Genomic DNA, 17,588 nt, shown 5'->3' with positions numbered 1-17,588 from the left:
CTATGTAGCCAACTATTTACACACCATTTATTGAAACCCATCATTACTTCTCTAATTACCACCTCATCTAAATATCACCTCACCTACTAAATTTCTATATATGGTCAAGTATATATTAAAAATACCAATCTAGTCATTATTTGTCTATTACTGAGGTATTGCCATTCCGTCTTAATAACCACAACTTCATAATAAATTTTGACGTTTGGGAAAGCAAACTCTCTCCCCAAAAATGACATTTTATTCTCTTTCAAAATTGTATCAGTGATTCTCAAACCTTTGCACTTTAAAATATATTTTAGAAATATACATATTTTTTAATATTTAAAAATCTTGGGATTTGATAGGGATTGTGTTAAACTTAGTTTGCTATACTTATATTATTCAGCCTTTCTATTAATAGATACACTATACAGCTCCATTTATTTATGCTTCCTTCTTGCCTTTCAACAGATATTTAGGATTTTTTTTTCCTATCACAGTTTTACACAACCTGTGTCTAATTTTTACCCCCAAGTAATTTACATTTTCTACTGTTATTATAAATATTGTCTTAAAAATAATTGCATTTTCTGTCTGTATAGGAATGTTATTGATTTTGTATATTGATTTTTCAGTAAGCAAACTTACTGAATTCTCTTAATGGTTCTATTCTTTTCTATGTAGGTGCATGCAAAATGTCAGAGTTTTTTGTTTTGTTTTAAATTTACTTTGCCATTTTTAGAGCTTCTATTTCTTTTTTTGCCTTACTAACTAGGACATCTGAAACAACGCTGAATAAAAGTGGTAAATAGGGTACACCTTCATTCTCTTTATGGTTTTAAAGAAAGTGTTTCTCAAGTTCCAATATGATTTTTTTGCATATCTTTGGTAAAGACCCTCCTTTGTGTGTTGAGACTTCTGCTGTATCCTCCTGCCCCCATGGACAAGCAGTTTTAGATGACCCATGGCTTCATGCAAGAGTTAGCTTCCACTTCTTTCAGCCTTCTTTGGCAAGTCTAGGAGCCCAACCCTGTGTCAATGATACAGGTGAGGCTCTGTTAGACACACTCTACCTGGAACTCAGGAACATCAATCCGTTACACTGCTTTACTTTCTGAGTTTTTCCTCTAGAAATACTGAATTTTTAGGTGCAAGTCTGTTATTTGTGTCATATCTGTCTGATAACACTACGTTTTTTTGAGTAAAAGGTACATAAAAGCATGACCTCACTATTGTTTTTTAAAGATTTTATTTATTTATTTGACAGACAGAGATCACAAGTAGGCAGAGAGGCAGGTGGGGGGGGGCGGGGAGCAGGCTCCCTGCTGAGCAGGAAGCCGGATGTGGGGCTCTATCCCAGGACCCTGGGATCATGACCTGAGCCGAAGGCAGAGGCTTTAAACCCACTGAGCCACCCAGGCACCCCGACCTCACTATTTTTAATTTGAAAATCATTCCCATCACACCCACCCTTTCTCTGTACCACTCTCACTCTACTCACACCACCCATTCTACTCCTGCCCTTCTAGGAGCAAGGGAATGATACGCTCTCTAGGCTCTTATTCACAGCTGGCAAATTTTAAGACTGACTTAGCTCAAGTCTCCAGAATCCAGGATACCTCATCATGGAGGACAAGACAAGAAATTACTGTTAAGGACCTTGCTCTTAAACATGTCAATGTGACTGTGGGAATAGTAGAGAGACAAGGGGTTAAAAAAAATAGAATGTGAATGGATATCAAGGAGGAGAGAGGACTTCAGCCAAATTGCATTGCATGGAGAGGAAAAGAGAGGGGAAGGTCTGCAAACCCTAAATGTTTAGAATATCATTCAGTTCCTTGGTCATTTAATGTGTATATAATAAACCACACATGGCATTGGGTAATTTTCACACTGATGTTAACTTTAGAATGAAAGAGAAAAAAGTGTAAAAAAATAATTCAGTTTTTCAGAATAACAATATGTTTGAAAATTTAATATTATGTATGTTACAGTATTCACTCAATTATAATAGCAGACATTCTTTACATGTATTGAAAAGTCATGATATACTGTTTATGAGGAATAGTCATCTAGCATTGTGAAAGAAGAAAAGGTCCAGAGAGAATATGAACCAGATGCAAACACTGAGTTCTGAGTATGACTTTTAGGCTCTAACATTTTAGCTCTGGGGATTTAGATAGTAATCTATAGCGAGTGAACAAATACTGAAGGCTTGGACCTGGTTTGTTCAATTAATTGTTGAGTGGTAAGGGAGATTAGAGCAAGGAGACTCCAAGTAGAAAAGTATGATCCATATTTTCTGTCAATCACTTCAATAAATTATGCACAAAAATGTAACAATATGAGAAAAAAGAACTTACTGTCCATTTCAAACTAAATCTTTGGAATGGAGTATGTAGGGATTTGTTTGTGTTACCTGGTCTGTATGAGAAGGACATTTGGACTAGAAGCTAGAAATCAATGATTAATGTGATACCATTTCCATTTCCCCATAATGCATGCTATAAAACAGGATTCCTACAAATATTTCTTTAAAAGATTTATTTATTTATCTGAGAAAAGAAGAGCAAGAGTATAAATGGGGGGGGGGGGGCAAAGGCAGAGGTAGAGAGAGAATCCTCAAGCAGACTCCACACTCACTGCAGAGCCCAACATGGGGCCCAATCCCAGGACCCTGAGATCAAGACCTGAGCTGAAAATGAGCCGCTTAACCAAATGAGCCACCCAGGTGCCTTGGGAGTCCTATCAATATTTCTTAAAATAGTTTCGTACTTTTACCAATTGAACATTAGAGAAATGACTTTTTTATTGAATTTCCCTTCATTCTGAAAAGTGTATTCTTATCTCCCTGAATATTACTCCTGTGTACTACCCCTTTGAACACACCCCAACAACCACAACCAACATAACAAAAACTCTTGATAATAGAACAGCTGTTCATCTGTTAAGGAACAAGAGATTCAAACGCTTTCCTTGAATCTTTTGGGTGGATCTATTCCAGGACAGAGGTGTTTTCGAGTCAGTATTCTGTACTGTGGCAGTGCACTAAGCCACTTCTGAACCACCAGGGAGTTGCAAGCCAGCAAAATTCCTAGAGTGCACAACTACATCCATTCCTTTGGGCCACACTGCTTAGTTCTTGGAGACTGTTATGTCAACATACAAGGGAAATGACTGAAAAGCTATAATAGGTTAAAAGGAAAGTATACATGCATGTGCTGGGCAGGACAGAATGAGTGGTTTTATTTAGAAGTGTGTCTACTTTTAGTAGTTCCTTGGCTTGGTTACTTATAAGGTGTCATGAAAAATATATAAAAATACATGTAATCACAGATAAAAATAGGTAAAGTAACACATAGGACATGGTTTGAGAACTAGTGCAGTACACTTTCCAGATGATACTTCCATCACCCACTATCCCAGGTGTCTGTAGTTTTGGCTTCCCATAGCTCATAGCTGGGTTCCTCATCAGTAACCACAGTTAGCTAAAGTACTTCATTCAAGGTTACATTCTTTTCCTGGTGGCAACCTGCATCCAGTAACTGATCAATTGGTAATACAAAGGCCTAGTCCTCTTGCTTCACTTGGAACCAGGGAGTTCTCCTGGTTTCTGGGCTCCCTGTAGCATTGCCTGAGGCCTTTGTTATAATAGCACAGCCATTCAACTTAACCCTCTGTCCAATCCTATGTCCCTACCCCTCACAGGTGATGTTTCTAAGAGTGTTCCCCAAAATCTCATTAAGTAATTGTCTCAGAGTCCCTTTCTCAAGAAGCCTGACCTCAAAGTGTTAATACCAGAAATGAGCCTAGGGATGACTTTAGAATAATATATTGAAGGTTTTTTTAAAAAAATATTTTATTTATTTGACAGAGAGAAATCACAACTAGGCAGAGAGGCAGGCAGAGAGAGAGGAGGAAGCAGGCTCCCCGTGGAGCAGAGAGCCCGATGTGGGACTCGATCCCAGGACCCTGGGATCATGACCTGAGCCGAAGGCAAAAGCTTTAACCCACTGAGCCACCCAGGCGTCCCAATATATTGAAGCTTCTTACTTACTCAATAGTATATCGAACCTACTTACTCACTGGCTGGCAATGAATCCCTCTTCTCTAGTGACAAGTAAAATGCTGATAGCCCCAGAAATGTGGTTGTAGTACAATTATTAAAACTTTCATCAGTGCAGATGCAATATCTCAGGTGTTTAAGAAGTCTGGGGAAATAATAATGACTGCAGAATCCAATAACTATTGCTGGGAAACTTTAATGTCTTGGGTAAAGATTAAAAAAAAAAAAAGGCTAAAGGTGATTAATTACCAGCATAAGGCAAAGTGTAAGTGCCAGAAGGCCTTCTTGGCAACATATAGACTCTCTTCTCTAATAGACAGTGGATCAAAAAAGCTGAAGATCAGACCCAGGACTTATGTTCAAGAGTATAGTTCCATGGGTAGTTGAACTTCCAACCCTAGCAAGTTGATTAACAAGATCAGAAATGGGACTCAGAAACTACGAATGGGGACATCCGGACTGAGGTCTCAAATACTGCAAACCTACAGGACCCTCTAAGCATGCTAGGCCTCCTGAAGAATCCTCTTACTTGCTAAAAGCTAGGGATCATCCTTTGAAAATAACACAGAGGATTCTATATTGCAGGACAACAAGCCTTCTGAGAGCCAACATCACTTCTTCTAGAAATCAGGCAAGTAACTATGATCAAATTTTAAGATAACCTGGCCAGAGAAGTATTGAGCCTATTAAGGGAAACAAAGGGATACTACTATGAAGGAGCTTCAGGATCTAAGTAACATGCACTGGCAAGAGCTTGGCTTGTGTATATGGGACTGGATCCTATGAGATAATATATATGGAACTGGATCCTAAAGAAGCTGATGAACAACAAAGAAATATGAAGTCGGATAAGAAAGAGTTTATTAATATGGCAATATTCTCCCATGATATAAGACTTAACACTCTAGCAAGGACACAGACATAATGCTCTCAGGATAACTCTGGAAGCTTGAATAAAGTGATGACCCATACCAATTGAGTAATAGTGCCCAATCTTTCACAGTAAATGATGGAAAGGCTCAGGGAAGTGGGCACAGTACCAGAGTGGATATACTACCAGAAGTCATAAAGCCTACCAGACGACTCTATTCTATGGAAGATAGTTTCTTCACCAAAGTAATAAGGAGTTTTTACTCCTGGCAAGAAAGGCACTAGAATCAATCATTACAGTGGTGGTCATTTTCTGAAGGCCAAGGCTGATAGTAAGATGGTATTAAAGAACTGAGCATTCTAATAGCAATAAAGATGGTTGGATACCCAAATAATAGAGATCATGTGGGAGTACTTAACCATTAAGAGCAAAGCAGTATGTGCAATTATAGTAATGAATGTCATTGTCAGAGTAGCAGCTATACAAGGTAGTGTTGGTATGGGAGGCAAGTGGGTCTGACCCACATAAAGTTATAAAAATGGTTAATATAACACGATGTTCCCAGGACCAATATAAATGGGTAGCCAATAAATTTATATAACCAAGAATCAAAACACCCAAAACAAACCAAGGATCTGTGATCAGGAGTCTGAGAACAAATGCTTAAATAAAAGTCCTTTATCTCAAGCCCAAATTTCAGAGTTGAGCTCATTCTCAGATCTGGAACCCTCTGACTACAAAAGAGGTTGAATGGATCCTGCAAACTAGATCTTACCTATGGCCTGTAGTTATTTATTTAAGTAATCATAGCCTAAGGAAATGGGGATACTCAGAGATTCTAAGGACTCTTGGGCAAAGATTCAAGCTGGCAATACTACCTATTGACCTAATATTTCATAATGGCTTCATGGTAGAATGGAGGCCACATGTAAGCTAGGTATCAAAGAGAGTCCTGACCCAGGTCAACTCATGTTGAGTTCACTGCACGTTTGAAATGTACATACTTAGTAGCTGACAAAATCTCCATGTAGGTTCCTTGACCTAAAGATAGGAGCTATTATAGTTGGGGCACGCCATATGGAAGTCTCTGAAGCCGTTTTTACTCTAGTCAAAATTGAAAATTTAAACGCTACTGCTTCATGGGAAGAATGGCAGGATTAGGGTCACCACTAAATCACAGAGAGGTGATGATTGCCATCATATCTTCATTTATTTACCAGTCCCCACCCCCCAAACCAGAAGGGTTTTGAAGTATGACAGTGAACCATCAAGACAACCAAGTGATCCTTAATTACAGCTATTGGGCCAGATGTAGTATCTTTGTCAGAACACATTAACATAGTCTCAGTACATGGTACATAGACGTTGGCCTACTGTAGATGTTCTTTTTCATCTCTACTAGGAAAGAGAACCAGAAGTAGCTCACATTCATTTAGGAAAAAACAAAGAGTTATCATCTTCCCAGAGGGCTGCTTAAATCTTATACCCTCCATCATAATATACTCCAAAAGGATTTGGATTATTGAGACATTCCATAGATCACTTGTCCACTATTTTGAGAACATTATTTAAAATGGACTCAATAAACAAAAATTGTTAGAGGATTTGGCAAAACATATGAGCTACAAAAGTTCAGGAGTGTGCCATATCAGTGACTTTTTGAGGTTTCTATCATGTTGACCATGCCAGGACATGCCTCCAGAGGAAAAGATACATTTTAGCAACTTACACCTCTTGCCACAAGGCATAATGCCAACTAAGCCTCTTTGGTTTCAGGAAGAAGAATATTTTACACTTGAAAAAATCTGTTCTGACCCATTTACTGAGTGATATGGAAAGCTGACAGCTATGAGAGGGGCTGGGAGTCGGAAAGAGCTCTGTAGCAGATCCAGGCTATTGTGCTTACAATTCTGCCCCTTGGACCATGTGACTCACAGACTCTATGGTATTACAACTATCAGTCATGAGAAAAACACTTCTGCATTTATGACAAACCCAATAGGAGAAGAAAACAGACACTGAGGGTTTTAAAGCAAGTCCACGATATCTACTGCAAAGAATTACACACCATTTGAAAAAGAACTTCCGATCTGTTAGACTATCAAGTGGCCATGAGGCTAGAGCTGCCCATCATGAGTTGAGGTCTGTATGAACCACAGGGTCATAAGGCAGGGTGGGCCCAGAGGTACTTCATGAGAAGATGGATGTGAGAAATCTAGGATGAGACATAAAGGAGACCAGGAGTACAAGCAGGCTGCATGAACAGGTGGTTCAGTCCTCCTGCCATCCACTATACTGCATCAGCATTTCTTTCTGAGTTTATAACTATAGATAAATCTGATTTGTGGGGGATGGGGTAGAAGGAGAGTCTCTTACAACCAGTTGATCAGAGAAGGAAAAAGTCTGAGCTTGACTCATGGAGGGGACATGGCAAAATACACCTATCCTGAGAGGAAAATATGTTAGGATACAAAGGCACTAAAGAATGCCTTAGCTGGTGGTCCAAGCACCTGCAAGGAAAATGAACGAAAGACTGGCTTAAAGGGTATCTGGAAAAGAAGCTTGAGGCTGGGCTTCTGGAAGTTTACTAAATGTTTAAGAGCTTCGAATCACGTATTAACACTTACCGAAGGGCAATTACCAAGGAAGAGGCACTAATAAAATCAAACAGGGAGATGGAGCCTGTCATTTGACATTTGCCATCCTCTGTTATCATCACAATGCATACATGAATGGAGTTGCCATGGTGACTGGAATGGAGGTTGGTGTATGAGCCCAAACACCACAGGATCCTACTCACCAAGTCGGATCCAGGTACTGCTACTGCCAAGTGTCCAGCCTACCAGCCACAGAGACCAGTGCTGTGTTGGTGATATGGCATCATGCCTCAAGGACAGCATCAAGTCACTTGGTAGAATTTGGTTGTAGTGGGCCCCTTATGCCTTTGCCTCAGTTGGGACAAGTTTGAAGTGTCCTCTCAGCTCCTGAGTTTATAGAATGGGCTTGAAATCTACCCCAGATTAGCTTCTCCCTCTGCCCAATCCTGCTTTCTTCATCCCTCAGAGATGATGCTGTCTAATAAAACTCCTGAAAACAATTTACTGTCTCCTAGTCTGTTTCCCAGGTAATTCAATCTAAGACAGATGGTAAGGTCCAGGACCTGCTCATTGATGAAAGCAATTATCTTCAGAAGAGAAATGAATTAAAATCAGTGGTTATTTTTCCACATCTGAAAATTCAGTAAAATAGTATTACTTATTATTTGAAATAAGAATTTTTCTTTTTGCTCGAGGGTGAGTTAGCAATAATTTAGAGAAAGTGATTCTATTTACATTCTATTAAAGTGACTCATTGTCTCTGTCATGACCTAGAAAGTCACAGAATTAGGTCTTAGTATAGACCCCACACACAGATATAGCCTACTAGACTGCTTCAAGCAAGTGATAATGCTTCCTTCTGTACAATATAAATGTGAGGTTGAAAGAGATTAGCTGCCTTGCCTAAACTATAGCTAGGTTAGTGATGAAGGAGAAATCAGGAAATGGATCTAGCAATATTTAGTACAGTGTTTCTTTCTATTAATATGCTACCCTTCTAAGTCTTTGAAACCTATTAAAGTCTAAATAAAATAAATCACTTTAATGGGGATATTCTACATATTTCTAAAAAGCTATTTGCTAAAATACTGTATGTGTTTCTCAGAATATCATTATATGATGCTCATATTTCCACACAGGCAAAATAAGAGCTGTAATTTGGTTAACTTTTGCTGGGTGAGAGAAATGGAAGGATTCGTCTTCAAAGAAGAAAAAAAAAGGTGGGAGAACCCATATGATCCCAAATTTCAAACAAAAACATTTCAAAGGGTCAAGAAGACTATCTATTTATTTATTTTAAAAAGACAGAGGAAGAGAGAAAGTGCGCTTAAGCTGGGGGAGGGGCAAAGGCAGAGGGAGAAGCAGGCTCCCTGCTGAGCAGGGAGCTGGACTTGGGGTTTGATCCCAGGACCCCGAGATCATGCCCGAAATCAAAGGCAGATGCTTAACTAACTGAGTCACTCAGGCACCCCAAGACTTTTTATTTAGATTACAAAAGAAAGAATTTCTGATACTAACATATTTTAATAATCACTACTGTCTCGCCATCAGGTAAATATCTTAAAATCAACCCAAGTCTTTTGAGGTTCAGTTTATGCTCACTGCAACATCTTCTAGTCTTTATAGTGATAAAAAAATAAACATGAGATGTTATCAGTACATTCTTTCAATTATGGTTACGAAATGGAAATTCTATATGACTTATTTATAACCAAATTATCTACTGACTACAAGTTGTACATCTTTGTATTCCAAGGAGCTAACTAGATTAGGGAAATGCAATATGCATAGCTGATAAATAGCCCAGGTAGAACCCACTTTCAGAGGCCATCACATTCCAGCTTTATCATAAACTGAAAAAAAATGTAATGCATAAACTTGTGCAGAGTATAAAATCTCAGTTTAGCGCCGAAAAGAGTAGAGGGAGAACAGAAAATAAAAGAAAGAGCTGGCCAAATTTTTTTTTTGAAGGAGATGACATAAACAAGAAAAACAGAATTTTGTATAATGGCAAAACCAAGAAAACTGAATTTTAAAATGAAGAAAATAAAGCAGCAATATTTCAAGAGCAATGATCAGTTTCTTAGAATACGGATTTTTCCCCCAGGTTTTTTTTTTTTTAAGACTTGATTTATTTATGTATTTGACAGAGAGAGGGAGACCACAAGTAGGCAGAGAGGCAGGCAGAGAGAGTGAGAGGGAAGCAGGCTCCCTTCAGAGCAGAGAGTCGGACGTGGGACTCGATCCCAGGACCCTGAGATCATGACCTAAGCTGAAGGCAGCGGCTTAAACCACTGAGCCACCCAGGCTCCTTCCCCCAGGTTTGACGTATTTGACTCATTATGATTATGATGAAGGAGAAGGTATCCCCTGCCATACACAAACTGAGCTAGTATGGTTGTGTTGGGAAGAAATGAACTCAGAGTAATCAGCAGAGCACTGGCTCTATCCCTATCAGCTAGGTGGCATGAGGAAACTTAATTTAATTGACTTCCAGTCCTATAATTCTATGGCAATTCTTGTTTTCTCAGGTTTGTTACTTTAGAATATATATTTATATTTTACATATATGTATTTATTTTTATAAGATATATTTAGTAATTTTAGAAATATTTACTAAACACAGACTGTATTAATAACTCCATTTACATTTATACTTTCATAAGTCTTTTTTTATTCCTTACTCAACACCCACAATGAAACTGTGAGATGGATAAATAATTGTATCTCTATTTTATAAATGAGGGAATGTATACTCCAAGAAGTGACTTGCCCAAGAATAAAAAGGATCAAAGGACAAATGGGACTTAATGCTGAATGTCCTTACCCCAAGGCTGCTCAATTGTCCAAGTTATCCACCACTGTAAATGAAGAGCTTCTGTGAAGGAGATTGCACTGGGTCTAAGTAGTATTCATCCTTCCAAAATGTTTCAGAATTCTCTTGACTATGGGGTAGAGATTAGGAGAAATGGGAGTCCAAATCTTCTCATATGCATGTAGGTAAGCCCATCTGGGTGAAATTCTCTACTTAAACAAGTTCATATTTTTATATTCAAAGTGTGATTTAGATTTTAGAAAAATCAAGAAAATTATAAAAATTGATATTTTATTTATTTTATTTTTTAAAATATTTTATTTATTTGACAGAGAGAAGTCACAAGTAGGCAGAGAGGCAGGCAGAGAGAGAGGGAGAAACAGGCTCCCCACTGAGCAGAGAGCCCGATATGGGGCTCGATCCCATGACCCTGAGATCATGACCCGAGCCGAAGGCAGAGGCTTAAACCACTGAGCCACCCAGGCGCCCCAAAAATTGATATTTTAAAAACAGTAAGCTATCTATTCTACCTAGTAACTACTCTCTGAAAGGTTAAGATGTCTTTTGTAGACCATAACTGTGCCATCCCCCCAAAAGAGATTCTACAGTTCAAAGAGATCAGAGAATGCTGACATTAATTAATTAATGCTAACCATAATTAATGCTAAAGTTGTCAATCAGAATGTCTTTAGTACAGGACATTTCAGAGCCTTTAATATGAAACTATGCATTGTGAATTATCTAAGAGAGGTGATAATTTATTCATTAGATTTGATGGAGCATTCACTTTTTTAAAGCAAAACCTAATATCTCATCTAACTTATGTTCTGTAGAATACGGCTTGGGAATTTCCTCGCCTAACATCTAAAAAAGATCTTAGATAGTGTTTATTTCAACTTCTATAAGTTATACATGAAATGAAGACCCGAGTAGCTTGCTTAAAATCACACATTATTGATATGGCCTATGGCTAGAACCGAGGCCTTCTGACTCTCACTAGAGTGCTATTTTCATTTTACATACTATACTTCTGTAAATTAATATGAACAGTAAAAATAGTTTACCACCTGATACATATTTGGCACAAAGTCAATCAGCTTTGATCCAAATAATTTATATTAAAGTGTTTTTCCAAATATAAGATATTCATTTACTAGAGTATGTTTTACCGTAAGTTCAACATATTTTTAAAATGTAGATTTTCTGAATTCATCAGGGCATCAGACTTTACAAAATAGTTTAATGCCCCATCTTCTTTTACAAATTTTCAAATTTTCATAAAGTAAGAAGGTGTGTTTTTTTTTGTTTGTTTTTTTGGTTTTTTTTTAAAGATTTTATTTATTTATTTGACAGATAGAGATCACAAGGAGGCAGAGAGGCAGGCAGAGAGAGAGAGAGAGAGGAGGAAGCAGGCTCCCTGCTGAGCAGAGAGCCCGATGTGGGGCTCGATCCCAGGACCCTGGGATCATGACCTGAGCTGAAGGCAGAGGCTTTAACCCACTGAGCCACTCAGGTGCCCCAAAGAAGGTATGTTTTAAAGGAGAAAGTAAAAGAAATCATACTAAACGGATGCCTATATTGTCCCCAGCACTTTGACTACAGTGTCTTTAGCTAGTTCTCAAGATAACTAAAACAATATATTACTAGCTCTGTTTTCAATAGGAGATGGAAATAAGACTTAAAATGTCAATTAAGATATCCTATCACATAGCCAGTTAATAGAAGAGTCAAGATTTCAATAAAGTTATGTCTGGAAAATTATTTGATTCTTTTTTAAAAATGATTTCATTTATTTATTTGTCAGAGAGAGCGAGACCACAAGCACGGGGAGAACAAGCAAAGGGAGAAGCAGCATCCTGGCTGAGCAAGGAGCCTGATTCAGAACTCAATCCTAGGACTCTGGGATCATGACCTGAGCCAAAGGCAGACACTTAACCAACTGAGTCACCCAGGTATCCTTATTTGATTCTTTAAGCTTTTGTTTTCCTTTTAGGAGATAGAGATAATATCCAATTGCATCAACTATGATGAATATTAAAACATTTATGTACCAAAAAGTGTTTATATGCATACAAATTATTATTATTCTTTCCTGAGAGCAAATATATCTTAATATTTTTCTTATTTTTCAAGTCTTCCAGTTAACATATACCTAAAGACAAATATTGCCATCACAGAAAAACAATAAAAGTTCTGGGGCACCTGGGTGGCTCAGTCGGTTAGGCAGCCGACTCTTAGTTTTGGCTCAAGGCATGATCTCAGGGTCTTGGGATCAAGCCCCACACCAGACTCCACACTAGGCAGTGAGTCTGCTTGGGATTCTCTCTGTATTCTTCCTCTGTCCCTCTCCCTGTACTCTCTCTCTCTTCAAATAAACAAATAAACTGTTTAAAAAAATTTTATTCTTTTGTTGTTTTTGTTTTAAAGCTTCCACATTATTTTTAAAGTTGCACTGTAGACTTTGATAATCTTTGCTGATCAAGCGTGTACAAAAACTGAACATCTTTAATAAGAAATGCAAGATTTATGGAATTCAAAATTGCTTTGGGAAATGAAAACACAATTTCATTTATTAATGGTCACTAATGACCTATAATCAAGGCAGCAACTGCTAGGTAAACAAATAAACAATTAGCTGGTTTATTTGAAGTGCAAGCAGAGGATAATCTAGTAATTTGTTTATTATTCTTATCAGCTGGACCCTTTACTTCTTAACTTTGTAATGGAAAAACTGGATATAAACTGAATGTTTTTATACTAAATTATATTTTGAATAACCTAGGTGAGTTTGCACTTATTTTCTAATTTAAATTCTGTTTATATCTACATTTTTTATTCTGTGTTTCCATAAAGTAGACATTAAGGGATTAATATACAGTAGCTCCCCACTCATCCAGAAGGTCCAGGTTGTTAGAAGTCTCTAGTAAAGGCTTCGGAGCAGCATTAAGGCTCTTAGGGATTCATGAGGAACTTTATTGACTTTTTAAATATGCAATATTTAAAAGCTCAGTTATCTGGCTCCTCAGCCTCTGATAGATTAATAGGAGCAAACCCGAAAAGGTCAGAAGCTGTCTGAAACAGGTAACGTATGAACAGAGGTGATGGCTGACAACCTTTACCACACTGTCCAAAACCCTGGGCCATAACAATTTTCCTGGATCATGAAGAAAAGGCTAAATGACATTAATGATGCTTGGAACTTTCCAGTTAAGTCATGCATTTTAGAATGATTGCCCTCAAATGTGGTTAAGCTCAGGTACCTGTAAAATTGAGTGATGTGTGTGATTGTGTATCTGGCAAAGCTTTCTTAAAGTAGACAGCATTTAAGAAGATGCTTAATAAAGAAGAGAGAAATCACTAGGAAGATAAAGATGAGGCACGTATCTTGAGAAGAGGGAATACCACAAGCCAGTTCTTTGGGGACTTGAAAGAGGGGTAAGAGATGAGTCATCTGCTGTAACTGGAGTACCGAGTCTAAGCAGAGGGTAACCGGAAGCCTGATTCCATATCTTTAAGTCTTTAATTACTGTGAACGTCTCCTTTGCCCTACAGACTATATGACTCTACCTTGGGGTGTTACTCATTTTTCCAGTGCTGTGATTACAGGGCCCGTGTTATGGTTTGGTTATGAGGATAAAGGAATAGAGTATGGCATGACTAGGTATGCAAAAAGTTAAAAAGAAAAAAAATCACCAATTGATGGCAAAAGTCTACTGGAAACCATGTATTGTGCTGCATAGTTTTTTCATGTTATGTCATCCAAGTTTCCCACAGTCAAAACCCACCACCAGTGTTGTTATTGTCATCTCACATGGGAATGCCGAGATTCCAAGAAGTTAAAGGTTCTAATCAAAGACATTGGATAAGTCAGAGAGGCAAGGCCAAACTGCATACACAGATATATCTGACCCCGTATCTGTGTCTCTTTTTATCACAGTATATGACTAGCTTGGGAGAAGCTAGTGTGTGCTAGTGTCTGCAAAGGAGAAGCACACAAAAGTGAACTATGGCTTCTAACAATAAACCTTACCTACTGTAAAATAACAGTGCTTTGAATTCCTGAATAGAGTATTATAAATGAGTAAATATTGGACACAAATTATGTCCTGTGATAATAATAATGACATACCATTAATTAGACATTTGTTATATGGTAGACAACATATTTTACATACCTTCGTAGTTCAGGATGACTATTCCTATATTAAAATGGAGAAAACTATGGCTAAGAGATTTTAAATAAATTTCCAACTATGGAATAATTATAAGTGGGAGAGCTGAAGGAGCTGGTTGGTGCTTTCCCCCACTTGGTATGGTATCACTCTAAAAGCCCCCCAAAAATGAAGATTAGTAAAAGGAAATGGAAAGATGTATGAGACTAGCAAGTGAGTACTTAATAATGTTAGCAGGAAATAATGGATTTCTCATCACTCTATATAGAAAGCTGTATGTGTATACTTTTATCACTGGAAATGTGATGGATGGATATATGATGGATGGAAAATGACGAAGCACCGTATACTTCATGTTGTTCCACATCTATATATTAGCTTTAAGAAGGCAGTAGCTTGGGTAACTGGGTGGTTCAGTGGGTGGCTCAGTCAGTAAAGCATCTGCCTTTGGCTCAGGTCATGATTCCAGGGTCTCTTTGGAATCCCTGCTGAGCGGGGAGCCTGCTTCTCCCTCTGCCTCTGCCTCTCCCTAAGTCCCCTGCTTCTGCTTTCTCTCTCTCTGACTCTCCCTCTCAAACAAACAAATACAATCTTTAAAAAAAAAAAAGGGCAGTAACTTTTAAGTCTCTACTGTACACACACTCCTATTATTTTAATATATAATTATATATATTATATATATAATATGTATATAATATATACAACTACCTAGCCATCTTTACCCTAAAAAAATGAAATATTGGAAGAGTTTGCAACCTATTCAGGATTATTAGCAATCAAAAAAAATGAACTACTAAAAGGTCTGCTCACCTTTTTCAAATGATCTGATTGAAGAATAGGCTAGCACAGTTATTTAGAGACCCGACTCCAGTGTTGGTCTTTCACTAATATAGCATTTAACTTCATAGGAATCACTTACATCATTAACTGTTTGTCCCCCGCTCTGTTACAGTGACAGTCCCAACATTATCCATTTTACTGGTCTAAATAGAAGTACAGACTAGGATTAAAAGACTAATGTTTGAACCTTGTTGTTTCTTAAATGCAAAACACTGATCAACTCAAAACCTTGGCATTTTGATTTTCTCACTATGAGGTCCTGCTATCCGGCTTGCCCATCTAACAGAACTGTATTGAAGATCAACATGGAATAATGATATGCATTAAATTCTATAAAATTTTATAGCCACAAAAAAATCCACATGAATGTCTTCTGCATTGTAGATATATTAAATTCTTACGGAATGTGTGGCAGAGAGGAGTCAGTACAGAGTAAGTTCTAGTACGGCCCCTGATCTTACTCCTTGGGTTCAAACAAGACCACACAACTTATTAGGTGAGAAATTTGGAGGAATTGTGTGGCACTTCTCTGTGCCTCTCTTCCCACGTAAAAAAGGAAAGTAGTATATGCTTCTTGCACTGCTGTTAAGTATTAAAGAATATATTTCATAGAAGGTACGTGGCACTGTACTCACCACATATAAGTATGTTATTAAACAGTATAAGTTATTGTTATTTTTCCCCCCTGAGGTTAAAATAACCAATAAGGGGGAGGGAGAGATTTAGGAGATTTTGGCATAGAATCTCCTGTCTTTTGAAAGCTTGTGTGTGTGTGTGTGTGTGTGGCGGGTGGGGAGGGGCTTGATTTATATGGACCCAGCTCATTTGTACCAACAGCTTTTGTTCTATCACTATTATTTCTAAAACGACAAGGAAACTGAATACTGCAAGGGTGAATACTACATCCAAAAACATAGCATGTCACTTTTCTTCATTTTCTACCTCTTTTTCATTGTTTTCTTTTTCTAAAACTCAAAAGGAATACTGAAAGTCAAAGACAGCAGGAGAAGCAAGAGGGTTAAAGGGAAAAAAACCAAAAACATATCCCAGTCATTTTTTTTTAATTTTATTTACGACATATAACATAACTGGACAATTAAACTCATGCAGATAATGTTCTTTTCTCTGCTGAAAACATCTTTGGCTCCTTTCTCTGCCTGATGAATCTCAGAACTGCTTCCAATATCCAAGAGGCCTTCCCAGCCACATAGGCTGGCCCAGGGCCCCTCCTCCTTGTGCTTATTTTGAGTCTCTATCCCCTGCTGTGGCGGCACTTTATGGAACACTAAAATTACCTTGTTTCCCTGTTCATGAAAACTTTCCAGAACATAAGTTCCTCAAAGACAAGGATCATACTCATCTTTACATCCCTGAGAGAGCAGTTGGCATATATTAGGAACTCAATAAATGTTTATTGAAGTAGACTAAATTGTTTTTCTTCTTGATTGTGTTAATACATCTTAAATTGTAATTCACTTCGTAAGAAGTTCAACACCTAGTCTGTAATTTTCCTGACCACTTTTATATTATTCATAACATTTTATAGATCATTTGTAATGACATAAAAAAATAAACATCTACTAATCTTCAGATTCGTTCTACACAATACTCTACAAAAGCTCTTAACTTGTACCATATTTTTTAAACAGGCTACCTGGGTTGACTTAGATTTATTACACAACTTAAAAAGATCTGCTTCTGCTGCTGCTCTCAGGATCGCCCTCTGATAGAATGCTCAAGTCTTTTCTAACTGCCTGCTATTACAATCACCCTGAGGCTGTTCCTTAGAGGATAAAGCTGGAGTTATTTATGAACTAATAGTATTCATTATTCAGAATAAAATCTTCTTACTAAAAAGGGAAAGGATGGATACCCCTCCCACTCCCCCATTATAGGGAACTGTAAAATAGGGGTTTCTGTTTTTCCACTTTGTTTAGCTAACTCCTCAGTTCAATCAAGAAAACTTTCTACTATTGCAGGGAAAACCTCCAGCTTCCAAACTCTTTTACTGAGGGATTTGTGCAGATTTCCATAAGAACACGGACTGCTTGGCTAATTTCACAAGATGATTGGCAATTTGATCATTTCTAAACACACAGATCATATATATATATATATCCCACACATATTTCTTACTTATATTCCACATAAATCATAAGTAAAAAATATAAACCTATATGACAAAATAGAATCGTTTCACAGGAAATTACTTTTCTTCATTTCCATGGCCATTGTTGTTTTTTGC

The sequence above is a fragment of the Meles meles genome, chromosome 4 (assembly GCF_922984935.1).
Source record: "Meles meles chromosome 4, mMelMel3.1 paternal haplotype, whole genome shotgun sequence".
In the NCBI taxonomy this organism is placed as follows: domain Eukaryota; kingdom Metazoa; phylum Chordata; class Mammalia; order Carnivora; family Mustelidae; genus Meles; species Meles meles.
This window is presented reverse-complemented; position numbering follows the sequence as displayed.